The 16,422-nt window shown below is 42.9% G+C and overlaps 1 protein-coding gene across 3 annotated transcripts in view; it reads left to right on the forward strand.

Annotated features, from left to right (window-relative positions):
• The window catches only part of HECW2 (HECT, C2 and WW domain containing E3 ubiquitin protein ligase 2), a 1,462,881-nt gene that overhangs the window by 470,343 nt on the left and 976,116 nt on the right, over positions 1–16,422 (forward strand). For all 3 annotated transcript variants that reach the window (XM_069225854.1, XM_069225856.1, XM_069225859.1), the window contains exon 4: positions 4,684–4,778. The gene's annotated coding sequence lies outside the window, so the exon portion shown is untranslated. The remainder of the gene's footprint in view (positions 1–4,683; positions 4,779–16,422) is intronic.

Below are 16,422 nucleotides of genomic sequence, written 5' to 3' on the forward strand. Positions count from 1 at the left end.
GACCTCATTAGCAGTCTGCCGCATAACAGACAATCGTGTCTGCCTGGTTAATTTAATTTGGCCCTGTAAAAGTGCCTCCCCAACGAAGCCAACTTCAATTGGTTCCCATCCAGCAGCCTTCAGTCGAACACACACTGGATGCCATCCTCACTTCTAGGGACAGAATCAGTTTCACCCACGTGACTGAACTCACCTGGACCAACCAGGTCATTGTCCACTTTACCATCTCCAATTCCCTGCACGCTACCTCCAAACAAACTCACACCCCCCACTGAAGCTGGGGCATGGTAACCAAGACCATATGAGCACAGACCCTAAGCACTGCACAACCTGAACCCACGGTAGACCCCGACCTCAACCAGGCCGTACAAAACTTCACCACCTGGATCACCAAATCCACAATCGCCCAGCTGAAACCAGCTAAAACCAACAACACTTCCAAGCCAGCGAGATGGTACTCTCCAGAGCTCAGAAACTCCAAACACAACTGCCACTGACTCGAAAAACAATGGCATGTGACCAAGGACTCCTCTGACAGAGCCGCCTACCAGACAGCCCTCAACAACTATCACCACCACATCATGGCAGCAAAAAGAGCAGCAATCATTGCCGCATCAACACTGGAGTAAACCACACGAATCATCAAGAAATTCTCTAACCTGATAGCCACAGAGACCACCATCTACCCTTCCTAGGAGCTTTGCGACACCCTGTCAGTCTACTTCCACAGCAAGATCACCACCATATACAACAATTTCGACCCCGAACCCTCCACCTCCAGCCTGGACAACATCTCTCAAGCAGTGAACACCAGTCACATGATAACCTCCTGGTCCCCGATTACCACATAGACCACCACAGCCATGATGCCATCCATCCACTCTGGGGGCACTCACCGACCCCTGTCCCCACCTCCTTTTCAACTTTGGAGCTCAGACTAATAGCCCAGAACTAACCAGCATCCTCAACACCTCCATCTCCACTGCAACTTTCCTGGACGAATGGAACAATGCAGAAGTCAGACCCCTCCTAAAATAACCCTCCGCCGACCCCAGTGACCTAACAAATTACAGACTGATCACCCTGCTCCACTTCCCGACCAAAGTGCTTGAGAAAGCCATCAACCAACAACTCACCGACTATCTTGAATGAAACCACCTGTCTCAACAGGTCACAATCAGGATTCTGGGCCAACCACAGGACAGAGACTGCATTGATTACTGCCACAAATGACATCAGGACCCTCATCGACCTGGACCTATTCGCAGCATTCTCCTCCACACTCATCAAAACACCCTTAAGTGGGTTGCCTCTTTTCTCTCAGGGCGCATGCATAGCATCCACCTTCCTCCCTTCACTTCTACACCCAAGAACATCACCTGCGGCATACCCTCAGAATCCTCCCTCAGCCCAACCTTGTTCAACATCTTCATGACCCCCCTCACAGACATTGTCAGATCCTATAGACTTAATATAGACTCCTACGCTGACGACACTCAACTAATCCTCTTGCTCATTGAAGACCCCCACAATGCCAAAGCCAACTTCCGCAATGCCATGACAAACGTAGCAACATGGATGAAAAACAGATGCCTCAAACTAAACACAGACAAAACAGAAGTCCTGATCTTCTGGAAGAACACCTCCATATGGGACCACACCTGGTGCCAGCAGAACTCAGACCAATGCCCTCTCCATCAGACCACCCAAGAAACCTTGGCATCTTCCTTGACTGCCAACTATCTATGAATCGACAACTAAACTCAGTCACCTCTTCCTGCTTCTACATCTTCCGTATACTCCACCGAATTTTCAAATGGATCCCTACCAACACCAGAAAGACAGTCATGCATGCCCTGGTCAACAACAGCCTCTACTATGGCAACACTCTCTACACTGGAGTGTCCTCCCAGCTACTTAAAAGACTCCAGACCCTACAGGACACCGCAGCCAAACTCATCCTCAACCTCCCCAAGTGCTCAAGCATCACCCCACACCTCAAAAACCTCCACTGGCTTCCCATCCAGATGTCAATTCAAAATCCTCACACTCACATAGAAGGCTCTCCACAACCTAGGGCTGTCCTACATCAGCCATCAACTGAGCTTCCATGTCCCAGAAAGACAACTATGGTCCACATCGCTAAACCTCGCATCCACACCTGGCATCCATTGCAGCTGCAGCAGAGTCTGCTCCTTCTCCTACACAGTCCTGGAACAACAGCCTACCCCTCCACCCCGAAACAGCTCCCTCCCTGGTAGACTTCAGAAGTAGGCACAATTCATGGCTTTTCAATGGAGACATGGCACCCTCAGTGCCCAGGTACCCTAAGGAGTTTTAGTGCTGCATGTTACAAATGCTATGATTGATTGATTGAGTCTCATATTGTCTCTCTCCTGTTGCTGGCCTGCAGGTGAATTCCTTTGTAGTGCCCCCATTCCCTCAAATATTTTCTGTTTGTGTTGCCAACCACAAGCTTGGTAGATGGTGCATTCAAGCCTCATAATATGATCTATACCCCTTCTCCACCCCTTCAAGGATGGCGCATCCACGACTGCACTATGTCCTGCTTATCCAGCACCAAGCCAAGCAAAACAATGTTCTCTTCTAACACTCTCCCTCTGTATCCACTATGGTTTGAAGTTGGGCCACTCTAGGGTCCATAGGAAGAGACCAAACCAGGATAGTCAAAATCCTAGCCTAAAACACCTCAAGGGCACTACAGTGCCCCATAGTGTGCATAAAGTTTCCCTTCGGTGTGAAGCAACAAAGGCAGTGATAGCGCCCATCTTCCAAAGATGGTCTCTGGGGAAATAGGTACAGTGGAGGTTTTTCAGCTGAATCACTCGGAGACTTGTAGCTATAGCTGACTCAGAGGGAGATCCCAGTGCCTCCCGCCAGTCATTGTCCTTACTAAGTTGCTTTTCCATGCCTCATGCAGTTGTGGGAAGAATGTTAGGGGTGTTGATCACTAGGGATCTATAGCTTTTGGCGATTGTTTGGTCTCCAGGGTATTCAAGCAGAATCCTGGCTACTAGAGGGCTGCATTCCAACATCTTGATGGTAATCCAAGGCCGGTAATTGAACCTGGAATCCCTGATCCAGAGTCAGCTGCTCTGGCCCTTTAGCCACATCCATATTTCTTAATTTATGAGTGAAAGTCATACACATGTTGTATGGCTGTACATGATCACTCATAGTGGGAATATTCTCTGTTGAAAAAGCTTTGTGAAGTAAAAAAACAAACAGCAATAAAGGAAGGTTCAACAGGAGTTTTGGTTGGGAATATCTTGCAAGGGTTTGTGTTAACACTGGACTTAGGGACATTGTCCAGCACATTTGCAATCATTTTAAATATCATTTACACATAGACCAAGACTTTCACAAACCGCCAAAAACCATTTTGAGACCCACTAATGGGTCCTGATCAACAGTTTGGGAAATGCTGCAGTAATGTTTGCTTTTAACACAAAGGGAGCAGAGCGTATAACCTTGAAATTATCTCATTGGTTACGTGGACTAACAGGTAACCACAGAGTTAAGAGTTAAATAGTGAGGGTCCTACAGAAAATAATGCATTACAGATGGGACGTTCAGTTATTCTAATCTTGATACCCCTACCTAAGTATGAGACCTAGGGCCATATGTATGAACACATTTTCCCGTTGACATAGAATGGGTAAAACCTTTTGCGACATCTGGCCCAATGACTCCAGGTGAAATAAATCAGGTCTGTAGCATTCGTGAGGACCTTGAAATTTTGATGGGAAGTTACAATGGCACTTGTAATCAAAGTCAAACCCTTATGATTGATTCTTTACTGATGAATTACTTTCTTAAAAAAGCATTTGCAAAGCTAATAGGCCAGACATGCATTTTGAGTCCTGATTAAACAATTTTCAAAATGCCTGCTGCAGTGAAAAAACAAAATAAAACCAATTGCTTTCTGTATACTATACATCTATGAGATGATTACTTTAATGTATGATGCTTCAGTGTACACTTGAGATGTAAAATTGTTCTGTATACTTTGAAATGAAAACTCTCTCTAGCAGTGCTTAATTTGTAAAACAATTAAGTACAAGGGCTGTCACAAGGCCACTGCAGCTTGGACCATCCAGTACCCTTGCCAGCACTGCCAAATGTCAGTATCAATGCTATCCACAAACCATCACACTCCTACAAATGTGACAGTTTGGACTATTCCAGGTATTCCAAAGCCGTAAAAATGACCTGGATGCTCTAGTATTATATTTTCTTATGTATTTTGTTAAGTACTCGGTTGTTAAGTTCATTTGTTATGAAATAGGTGCCAGTGTTGAGCACTGGAAAACACTGGCAGAAATGAACTACTGCTCTGTACAATAATATAGTCAATAGCATTAGGTCAGTGGGTAATACTCTTGTTGGGCAGGGCCAAATTCCATTCAATGTATATTTTAAGTAATTGGTAACAATAGTTCTTGCAGACAGCTACTATGTCAAGCCAGACTTAAGGAGGAAAGGAGGCATTCTAAAGTACAAATCAGAGTTATTTTAAACTATAATCTCACTGTACAGGGACTCGTCTCAAGCTGATATTATTTAATTTGAGTATCCTCATTGGTTTGGTGTTAAATAAGATCGTAGGTCTGCAAATGTTGTGTATTTGAAGACTTCAATGAGAACTGTGTTGTTTTCAAGGCACCTGAAGAGGACGACTCCGATTTGTCACATTCGAAATGGAATTTTTTGCAAGCCCCACGATTTGACCAGACCAGATGATTGCCGGCTAAAGGGTGTGTATCTGCATGTGCTGATGTAAGCAAGCTATGTTGCTGTACTGTTGCCTTTGTCCTAAAAAGCAGAAAACTTAATAAAGATGCTTCAAAAAACCAGGAAAAGTGGCACTGTTGCCTGAAATAGCTACAAAATCTTAAAGTGCAATGGCCAATCAATGTAATCAAAGGGATGTCAATTTTACTACATCTGGCATTTTAGTGAAAGTGTTCCTCTTCTTGAAGTGCTCTATCAGAAAGTTATCAGAAAGTTCTGACGGTTCATCGAATTAGGAATAATGTGGATATTGATCTCCCACAGTAGTTATGACACAAGATTCCCGATGTTATCTGCAGCAGGCAGGTTTAATTTTATTAAAAATGCTTGTCCATGCAGTCTTGTATGCGCAGGTTACAAACACAAATTGTAAGTTTTATGAAATGAGCACTAAAAATGACAATTACACTAAACAGTCAAATTAAAACAGAAAACTGAAATTGTGTTTATATTTCGGTCTTGTAGAGTGTTGTACCCCCTAGATTTCTTGGCATTAACTGAAATAATTTGAGATGGACATGTCATCCCTGATGAGGATAAAGCCATGTTTCTTCAGCTTTCCTAAAGTTATGTAAGTTGGGATCCCTCTGCTGCTCAGCTTAGAGGTAGTTCCAAGGCCTGGCAGCTGCCTTAGCAAATACTCATTACTCTCTTGTTTTTGGTGAAAGTGCAGTTTACAAAGAGCAGATGTGATGAAATCAAGGGTAGACCACCTAATATAAGTAGGACTGTAATGATAAATAGATCTCACAAACCTATGGAGGAATTAAGGCTAAGGGTTTAAAGTTTGGCAGAAGTGGATCATCTAGCAAAAACTGGCAGATGTCTTGTTCACTCTATTTATGTGTTTTAGAGTCCAATACACTTTAAATAGGATGGATGGGACATCCTCCGCTTTTTGGCAGACGGAACATCTGATGCTTTTTGGCAGATGTCCCAGGTCAGGTAAACTCTAGTTAAGGCTCTAATTCTTCTTATGTAAGTATGTAATTGTAGTCACATAGTACAAACCTAGCTGGGAAGCAACACAGTGATGTGCAAGAGACTAATGAGAGATTCATGACTGTGAATGCTAGTCATGTACAAGCCAAGTTGTGGGTAGTCTAACAGGCCACATCTCCGGTTAAGGCCAAGTGCCAGAGTGGTGTGACTCCTAATGATGGTGGATGAGAGGGACAACTCTTTTGCCTTACATTCCGAGCAGAAGCCCCCTATTTTATGCATTATTTATATGCTTATCAAGCCTTCAAGCATAAAAGTCTGTATTCATTAGCAATCATTGATTAGCTTATATGCTTTTATGATTGTTGTTGTGCTGCATTTATCACATATTCCAATAGTAGGCTTCTAATTCATATACTCGTTTGAATGTTTGATGCTTAGGAAAGGCATAATAGCTTTGAAGTGAATATGTAAGCAAATTCTAAATGTTTCCTTCCCACCCATCATAATTTGCAGGTTTGAGTGCTCCTTACATATACAGAATGAATAATGTAAACTGATCATACAAAGTCCTCTTGATGAGAGGGCAAGGGACTTTGGATTCCAGGATGAGCAAAGCAGTTCTTTATGGAATTTGTAGGACAGTGGAGCATTATGAGGTGTAGGGGTTAGTCCTCACCATGTAATACCCTCAAAATACCCCAAAGATGGTCCTTAGATTCACACTAGTAAATCCTTAGCTCAGTCTTGGTAGTGTGGCAAAGAGCAATGTGGCTTTACTTAGAGGAACATGTGTTAAGCATTTCAGAGCACCAACATGGACGATATGTATTTGACACGACTCAAAAGAAATCTGACACCAATTTAATAAAACAGAACTTATGTTTATGTCAATTCAGACACCAAAACAAACAGGATTGCATAAGTATAACCGAAGTTATGAATTTTCGATGCAAAAATAAATCACAGGAAACATGACATTTAAACATTGCATTGAAGTTTATGGAGAAATATAATTGGTTACAAAACAGTACTTAAAGAACGAGTTATGTGGAACCCTTGCAGTCTCTAGGACCAGGTCACAGCAGTCAGATCAGTGTTACCTGGCCCGTGGCATCCGGGCACTGGCTGTCCATTGTGCTTCCCGGGACTTGTGGTGGTGCTGATTTTACCACTTACACAATGGTGCTGACAAAGGGATGCAAAATCTCAGCGGAGGCTGAGTTGCAGAAGTGAGATGCAGGCTGCAGAATGTGCCCAGCACTTGCAGCATTGAGTGTGGGGGTCAGTTATCGGGCTGGCAACCAACAAGCCTTGGCAGCGGTAATGGCGAAGAAAAGCATTGGGAAGTAATAGGGTCTGGGGGACCAGTGCAGCAGCCTGAAATTTGGGGACAGGTAAGACTACAACCCCCAGAAGACCGGAGCACCTGGGTTTTGGCAATCCCATAGCGGGCCTGATGACCGGTGAATCTTCAGATCCTGCAAGTGTTTTGATCTGCAGTTTGCAGGGAAGTAATGTCACTAGTCCAAGGGAGACTGGGGGTGTTTCTGGCTTCCACAGGGTTCCATCTGTTTGGGACTGTCAAGTTTCATCCACGAATGAGGGTTGTTCACGCAGTTCCCAGTCTGTTGCCTCAGAGTCAGAGTATCCCTCTTTTGCTTTGATGCAGTGGGCAAAGTCCGGTTGTCTGTGATGCAGAGCTCTTCCTGGTTCTTCTTTGAAGTTAGTTGATCAGATCTGAGGGTCAGATGTCAGGGGTGTCCCTTAAATCCTGGATTTAGGGGAGTTAGGGTTATGGAGACTAGTAACCAATGGGCAGCTAGCTTCTACAGATGGTCCGCCCCAGAGGTGACCACATCCGCTGGGGTAGGTCACCTTTTGCTTCCCAGAACCCGGACACTCCTAAGATAGCAGAAATCAAAATTTAGTGCATAGACTGGGCTGCTCATCCTAGAGGTGTGGTCGACCTGCTTGGGGTGTGCACTGTACTGCAGACCTAATTTCCCACCTGCCCATTAGCAAATGTGCCTGAGGGCAGTGGGGGAGCTGTTTCCTCCACTGGGGAACAGCACTGATGGCGATCAGGGGTGGTGAAGCCTTTGAAGCTCACCACCCTGTGAATGCCTTCCTGCCTCAGCCTTTGACCCTGACTGTTGAGAGTGTCCACACTACCTCGCAGGAGGTCAGAAACCTGTCTTGGTGGAAGCAAATGTGGGAAAAAGCATCAGCTGACAACCAGAGCACAAAGAAAGTATGCAAATAGGTGGGCAACCTCTATTGTGCCACATGCCAGCCAACCCAGATTCATGTTGAGGGAGAGAAACCACTTGTTTGACATCAAACTCAACATACCTAGGTGGTACCATAATGGAGCTAGCAACCTGGGTCTGTAGGGCCTTAAGTCCCATGTTATTCATTGGACTGGCCTGCGTTTATAGTGTACTTGAATGGAAAGGACACTATAAAGACATATAAGCTCATGCTTACATGCCTGCACCTTAAATATAATGCAGGCTACATCCTGGGCTAGAAAGGCCTTCCTTAGGGGTGTCTGACATATATGTTAGGCAGTGCGTGGGACTGTGGCACTCATGGTAGGGCACAGTCAAACTCAAGCAGTTTTCACTGCCCTGGCAGTCTGCAATGGCAGGCCTGTCATCAGCAATTTGTGAGGGTCACTTAGGGTGGCACAAACTCTTGCTGCAGTCCTAGGTACCCCTTAACCACCTACACCATGGGTACCATGGGTAACATTTATTAGGGGCTAATAAGGGGGCAGAGTCTTTGCCAATCAGGGAATTACCAAGTCAACAAATCAATTTAGGGAGAGGTCCCTGGGGCCTGGTTATCAGCTTCCAGTGCACTAACAGAGTCATACATATTAGCATTAGAGCAAAAAGTGGGGGGTGACAATACGTAAAAGTGCACTTTCCTGTAATATTGCATCAAGGCCATTGTATCATACAAATCAGGCTAGAGAGACACAATTCATCCTTGTCTTAGAGACAGGCAGAGAACTAGAAAATAAATGGAGTTTGCGTATGCAGTGACCACATCCAAATATGGAGCCCATGTGGAATGGTAGGCTTTTGATGCTAATATGTGTATTAGCCAGGGTTACTTATGAAGAGGTCCTCAAAATGTTCTATGTAGTATATTGCTTGCTTTCATAATTTTCACAATCTGTCCATTCATGTTCACTATTGTTTTCATATCTGCAAAAATATTATTACATTTGTTCTGCACTAAAATAGGGGTTAAATTAACCATTAATGCGCATTTCTTCAGTGCCTGCACTTGAGGCGGAGGTGAAAGTGCTTTACGAAGAACGAAATAGTTTACATGAGCAAGGAGGGGGATCCAATGGGCAGAATGGGTGGGAAGCAGGGGGGTGTAGGAACTGGGGGAGCAACAGCGGGAGGTTAAAAATAGTAGAAGAGCTGAAAAACAGGTAATGTAATGTAATCAGGAGGCGTTTGTTCTATGTGGTCTGCCAGGAAGCTTGATTACTCTCTGTAGAGGGAAATATTCGAAGAGATACGTCTTGAGGCATTTTCTGAAAGATGGTCTGTATATTAGGATTGATTCGAAACTAAAGAGGTCTTGAAGGTAGGTGTATCCAATGTCTTGCTTCTCAAGAGATTAAAACTTCTAGATAGCGTGAGGAGGTTGGATAAGGGGGTGGGTATGTTGTAGTTTAAGGCTTTACAGGTGATGCATCCGATCTTGAAATTGATTCTCACCTCAAGTGGAACCCAGTGGAGGTCTCTCAAAATTGAGGCTATATGTGGTCAAATCGTTTTTCTCTGAGATGAATCTGAAAGTAGAGTGGAATGTTGAGATGAGAATACCTGCTAGAATGGCGTTGCCTGTGTCAATTCTTTAGATAATAAGGGTGTGGGATGCTGATCATAGTTGATCAGAAGAGAGAAGATGTTTGATTTCCTTAAGTTACTAGAGGTGGAAGCTGGAGGATTGTGCCGTTTTGTTCAACTGTGGTGCCAAAGTGGGAGAGGTGTCCCGCATAAAACCGAGAGATTTGTCTGACTTGCTCTGTGTAGAATATAACATGTGCATGAATTTGTTACCATGAGATAAAATGGCAATCATGTTGTGCTCAGTGATGCACTATTGATTACCTTCACACCTTAACCTGTAGATTGTTGGGCCTCTCAAGATATCATTATGTTCAGGTCCATGTATAATTTAATGAAAATAGTCAGAATGCTTTGCAGATGTGTTATTGTGGTCTGCCATATGAGCAAGAATCTACGATAAAAGAAAAAAAAGAGGACAATTATACCGGACTTCAGCCTATGCAGCTGTATTCTAGGCAGCGAGGTTTACTTGTAAATTTAAAAAAAACAAAAGTGATATTGTGAAATGAAAGAAGAACAAACGTCAGTTATGTATATATTTACTAAGGAACTAATTTTGACTTTCCCAGGTTTTGTCCACTGAGTTCATAGTTTTCAAGACAATTCTCACTTAGTCTTATTGTTCAATGTCCCTTTTGGCTTGCATCTTTTATTCACATATACTACTAATAAACTGTGCTAGTCAACAAATTATGGTGTAATGAAAAGGGAAAACACATATCATGAGTACATTTTATGAACGGTGAGACCCTACAGTGTTCACCTCTGTGATGATCCCAGAGAGATGGCAGCACGTCAATAACACTTTTCTTTTCCCCCCTGCTAATTGCTTCCAACACTGAAATCTCAGTGTGAATTAGAAGATAATATCTGCAGTAAAGCAATACTCTGTTGCATTAACCCTGACGTGACCATAAAGAGGTATGAGTTCTCTCATGCCACAAAGGCTTCAGTGAAGACACAATCTGTAATCTCAGTCTGAGAGGCACCTTGTGGAATGACTTTAGTTGAGTGAGATGCAAACACTGCACAGTCGGCAATTATATGCATGATGTTGGGCTCTTAATAAGCTTCCAATTTAGCAATTTACAAAAATGCCACGATTGTGCTTTGAAGTAATGAAGGACAATTATCTTTGTGAAGTGTATTTCGTCCTAGAATTCTTCCTGTGGCTGGTAGAGGGAAAGGCTCAGACTGCCACTTGTTTCTTTTATGCTTTCAAGCCCGACCACTCATGAAGTGGTTTGCTCCTTAACAGCCATGAGTAAAGAAATGTTGCCTCTAGTAAGTATACTCCCTCCCTTCCTTGAAAAAACGACTCTGAATTTCTCAATGGATTCACAGTTAGCAGAAGTTCTCATTAGACCTATGGGCTCACCAGATTGTCAGGGCTTTCAAATAGAATTTAATTTATCAACAATTCAGTCTCCTTTGTCATGTTTAAATAATTAGACAGCTCTAGTAAAACAGGGGGTTAAATACAATTTGGCAATGTCAGTTACAAAACCTATTTCCTATTTGATTCAGTGAAGGTTTCTGATGACCATATTCATAGTCCTAAAGACACACAAAACGGTGATACTCTAGAAGTGAGCAGTTGCCCATCTATGGGATTCATCATCTCTGGAGACTGAATAGTGATGATGAACCAACACGATTTAAAGTCACAGTTCCAATCGGCCAGGATGAAAGGAAACAGCTCTGGTTCATATGGGAAGGTCAGATCTTCCAGTTTATCTACTTACCCTTAATGGCACTAGTGACAGAGTCCGTGCGAGCAGTGCACAGACTCCTAGTCTGGCTGTTCTCAGACACTCAAGTTGATCTACAATTTCCTATTGCTTTGTGGGCTTGCTAGGGATCCATGAGGGTCTTCTGATTCTAATGCATATTGTCAGAGATGTAGCTGAGGCCACAGCACCAAAGATTATCCCCGAGCTCTGGGAAATGGATTCAAGTTAGATATTCATAGCTGTTACTCTAAGTGCACCATTTACATATCGCATAATATTGGCTGTTGATTGTACCTGCACCTGGTTATAAAATAAAAAAAGAATGGGCGACTGGTTAAGCATTGGTTCAAGTAACAAACAAATTGGAGCAGTTAGTTCACCTCATTCCTTGAGATAAGCGATAAGCTAGCATGCTAGCAAAAGTTAAGCACACTATTTGTGTTTTTGATGATGAGGACACATGTTCATCAGCATTCATATGTCTGAGTGTGAAGTGCATTAATAGACCCCCTGCAAATGTGCCCCTTCATGTGCATAAAAAAGCTAATATAGGTATGACACCTCTGACCAACATCATATGCTGTGTCAAATAATTTATACTGATTAAATTGATTGAATGACATTGGTTAATAGTCAATATTTACTTAAAATGTTAACCTATTGACACATCTCTGATTATTTCCACCTCTTCTCTGGAAAAGTGGTAATATATGACACGGTATCCAGTCATTCAGCTCTCCAGTACGCCATTCATTGGCCTGACCGTGCCTCTAAGCACGAATGTCTTAGAAAAATAGCATCATCAAACAATCTTTACAGTCCTTAGGAGCTGAAATTAAGAACAAGGAGGAAGCCTTCAAACATTCTAACAACAAAAATTTCATACAGGATATCACAGATGGTTCACCAGTGAGGTTGAGGAATTCGCAATAAATTATCACTAGGCCCCCTCCTCGCTTTCCTACGCAATCTAATCTGATGATATCATAGAGGAGAGGTAGTATGGTAGCTATATCAGAGTCAGAAAAACAATCCGCCCAGATTTCTGTTAGAAATTGTTGGACCTGCCCCTTTTTACAGTGCCATCCCCAAACTTTTTGCCTCCTTCCTCCTATTTTTGCTGACCTGTTTTTGTTGGCTTTAGGATTCTGGGCACCTTACCACTGCTAACCAGTGCTAAAGTGCATGTGCTGTCTGTCTATATTGTATTGGTGATTGGTTTATCCATGATTGCATATTTGATTTACCAGTAAGACCCTAGTAAAGTGCACCAGAGGTGCCCAGTACCTGTAAATCAAATGTTGCTAGTGGGCCTACAGCCGGCACTGATTGTGCCACCCACATGATTAACCCTGTAAACATGTCTCAGACCTGCCACTGCAGTGTCTGTTTATACATTTTTAAACTGCCATGTCGATCTGGCAAGTGCACCCACTTGCCAGGCCCCAAGCCTTCCCTTTTAGTACATGTAAGGCACACCTAAGATAGGCCCTGGATAGACCCATGGGCAGGGTGCCGTGTATTTAAAAGGTAGGACATGTACTGCTGTGTTTTACATGCCCTGATAGTGAAATGCTGCTAAATTAGTTTTTCACTATTGCAAGGCCTATCTCTTCCATAGAATAACATGGGAATTCTTTGAAATATCTTTAAGTGCAGTTTCCCATTGGGAGCAGATGTAGATTTGGAGTTTGGGGTCTCTGAACTCACAATTTAAAAATACATCTTTTGGTAAAGTTGGTTTTTAGATTGTAAGGTTGAAAATGCCACTTTTAGAAATTTGGCATTTTCTTGCTTAACCATTCTATATCTCTGCCTGGCTGCTGAATACACGCCTGGGTCCGACTGACAGTTGGGCTGTTTGTGAATTCACTCTAGACGGTAACACAAAGAGAGCTGAGGTATGTCCTGCATACCCTGATGGGCCTTCCCTGGCTAGAGTGTAGGGAGGAGCTGACACTTGCACCTGAATAGGGTTCTGCCTGTTCTTACAAAATACAGTCTCCAACCCCCTTGCATTGTGTCTTGGGCCAAGACTAGGAGAGGCAGGGTCTTGTGCACTACAAGCACTTTCCTTTGAAGATTGCCTTCTTCAATGGCAGAAATGAGTATAAGTATTGGACTGTTGACCCCACAACTTCAGAACACTTCTGGACTGAGGACATTCTGCCAGGGAGAAGAGCTGGATGCTGTAGGAGGAACTGCCACTCTGCCTGTTGCTTTGCTGTTCTGGCCTGCTGCTTCTGCCGTGGGATTGAAAGGGCTGGACTCTGCTTTCTACATCCTGCTTTCCAAGGTTTCTCCAAGTGCTTAAACTGAGCTTGCCTCCTGTTGTGAAGTTTCAGGGACATCAAAGAATTAATCTGCCAGTGTCTGGGCTCTTGGGCTGAGAGTCTTGACTTGCCAGGTGGTGCTAAATCCAGTCCCTGGGCCCTTGGAAGTGGAAGCTGGTGACTTAAAAACTGAGGCCGCGGCAACTGAAAAATCGATGTAGCGCCTGCATTGTGACTGGCAAATCAATGCAGTGCCTGTCTTGCAGCTGCAAAATCGAAACATTGCCTTCTTCAGCACGGATCCCAGCAGGAAAAGAATCCACATATCGCCCAACCAGCGGGGAAATAAGTAACGCATCACTTGCTTTTCCGATGCATCACCTACTTTGCGGCCCTAATCATCTTTGTTTTTGAAGCATCAAAGGTACTGTGTGTTATTAGGATACAACCACTGTTTTTTTTCAACATTAAGACTCTTTTAAACCTTTAAAAAGAGATAACTTTATTTGTGTATGTTGGATTTTTGTCATTTTGGTCTTGTTTTACTTGGATAAATATTGGCTATTGTTCAAAACTGGTGTTGAGTACTTTTGTGGTTTTTTCACTGTGTTGCTGTGTCTGTGTACAAATACTTTACACATTGTCTCTTAGTTAAGCCTGACTGCTTGTGCCAAGCTACCATAGGGGTGAGCATGGGTTATCTTAGGTGTGTGACTCCCTCACCCTGACTAGATTGAGGATCCCTACTTGGACAGGGTATAAACTGATTGCCAACTAGAGACTCCATTTCTAACAGAAATTCAATGTCGGGCATATGAGTCCAAATGATTAAACAGTTCAATTTTGTGTTTAATAGCTGAACAAGTGTTCCTGCAAAACACATTTTAATTTTGGGATCTGAAGATTTTGTTTAGGGGCGGAAAGACTGAGAGGGTAGGCTTGTGTATATGGTTTGTTGACCATGAATGAAAGTTTAGATTTTGTCATTATCGGAGTTGACTAGATTATATTGATGTATTCGTATGCTGTGATATTTATCATTCAGGTACCCTTGGACTGTTAAAATAACTGGATGCTTTGGTGGTCTTTGTCGACTATGTTTGGAATACAGTTTTTGTTTTTGATGGATGTGTGGCGGCCATCTTTGTAATGTTTTCTTAAACACATGTGTAGTGGGATGTGGAAGTGCACTATAAGCGCCATTTGTATCGCATAATGGCTTACACAAAAGGGCTGGTATAGCTTTGTCTCTCATATGAGCTCAGATGGGGAAGATAGAGTGAACCAGGACACCACCACATGCCAGGAGGACAGGACAAGGAGCAGGGGATAGGAAGCCGTTCTAGACCGGTCGAACACAGGGTGTTTCAGGATCAAACAATTTGTAGAGGGAAAAACACTAAGTCTGTGCAGTAACTTGGTGTTCTTTGTACTACCGACTTAGACACAAACAAGTCTGAGCATGAATCAGGCATGACGAATTCAGACAGAACATGACAGACACACTCAGGAACCAGGTAGTTGTTCACCCACCATCATATATCTCTTACTCACTTCCATTCATGCTATATTTAGGCAGGGTGACCAGCACTCATAACAGCTGCAGCGTGGTTTCAGACACATTTTGGTGGCGTTGATAGGAGATCGATGCCCTGGTGCTGAAAAGGGAAAAAATAAAGCATTACCATGCAATACTGAAGCTCCCTCTGACCCTGAAATTACCTTATTGACAGACAGATATGCACCATGTGTCCTTAACACAATCCTCGCTCAACGGTTTTGTAGCTTTCTCGTTTTCTAGGCTTGAAGCTGGTATTGCAGAATATTTACGAGCATAGTGTTAGGGTTACTGTGACATTTCACAATTAAAACTTTTTTTTTTCTTTTTTTTTTACACATAGAATATAATTTCTCATGTGGTTATTCGTACAGCCCCTGCAAAAGTGGGGGCATTTCGTGTAGTCCTTTACATCTTTCATATTTGCTAATCCTGACTGTGACTAAAGAATCAGATTTTGTGTGCACTTTTTGTGCTATTTTGGCTAAGTCGGCAATATTACAAAATGCACAACTATGTGGACAGTTTTTTCAGAGTACTCTGGTATACCTGTTTTGTATTTCTGGAATAGTAAGGAGTAGCAGTATTTGTCACTATGTTGCCGAACCCACTCTTGTGTACTGCTCCTTTTTACTGTGACTGTGCCTTTAACTTGTGGCATGATTTACTACTGAGGGACGGCTTCACACTTTCATAAACATGTTTTTGAAATAGTAACAAAGGCCTGTCATCTGGCCAAAGAACATGTGGTGCCATTTCCTGCAATGTCATTGAGGTCATTTATACCATATTAGTATTCATCAGGACAACGTGGATTGTGCCTAGAAAAAGGAACATGAACCAAGCAGAGAAAATTAATACAGATCCACAGAGAGCAATCGATATAATCGATATATTTATAGTATGTTGTTTCAATTAAATAGTGGTTATAACAAAATGCTACACATGGTAAAACAGGTGACAGCAGGTATTCAAGGATGCCACACATGTGAAAATGATTAAATGCAGGAACAGTACGAAAAACAACAGAAAAAATGGTTGTCACAGACTGCAGGACAGTTTTGCAATTAAGTTGGACAAAGAACTGAAAAGATTAAGTCTGACATTTTACAACAGAGGAGTCATATCCACTTTGTCACCGCAAATTCACCTCCGGTGAATCATTTCCTCGAGCACAACCACAAGATAAACGCTGGCAAATTATTGAACACGCCAAGGAT

Source organism: Pleurodeles waltl, chromosome 3_1 (genome assembly GCF_031143425.1).
Source record: "Pleurodeles waltl isolate 20211129_DDA chromosome 3_1, aPleWal1.hap1.20221129, whole genome shotgun sequence".
NCBI lineage: Eukaryota > Metazoa > Chordata > Amphibia > Caudata > Salamandridae > Pleurodeles > Pleurodeles waltl.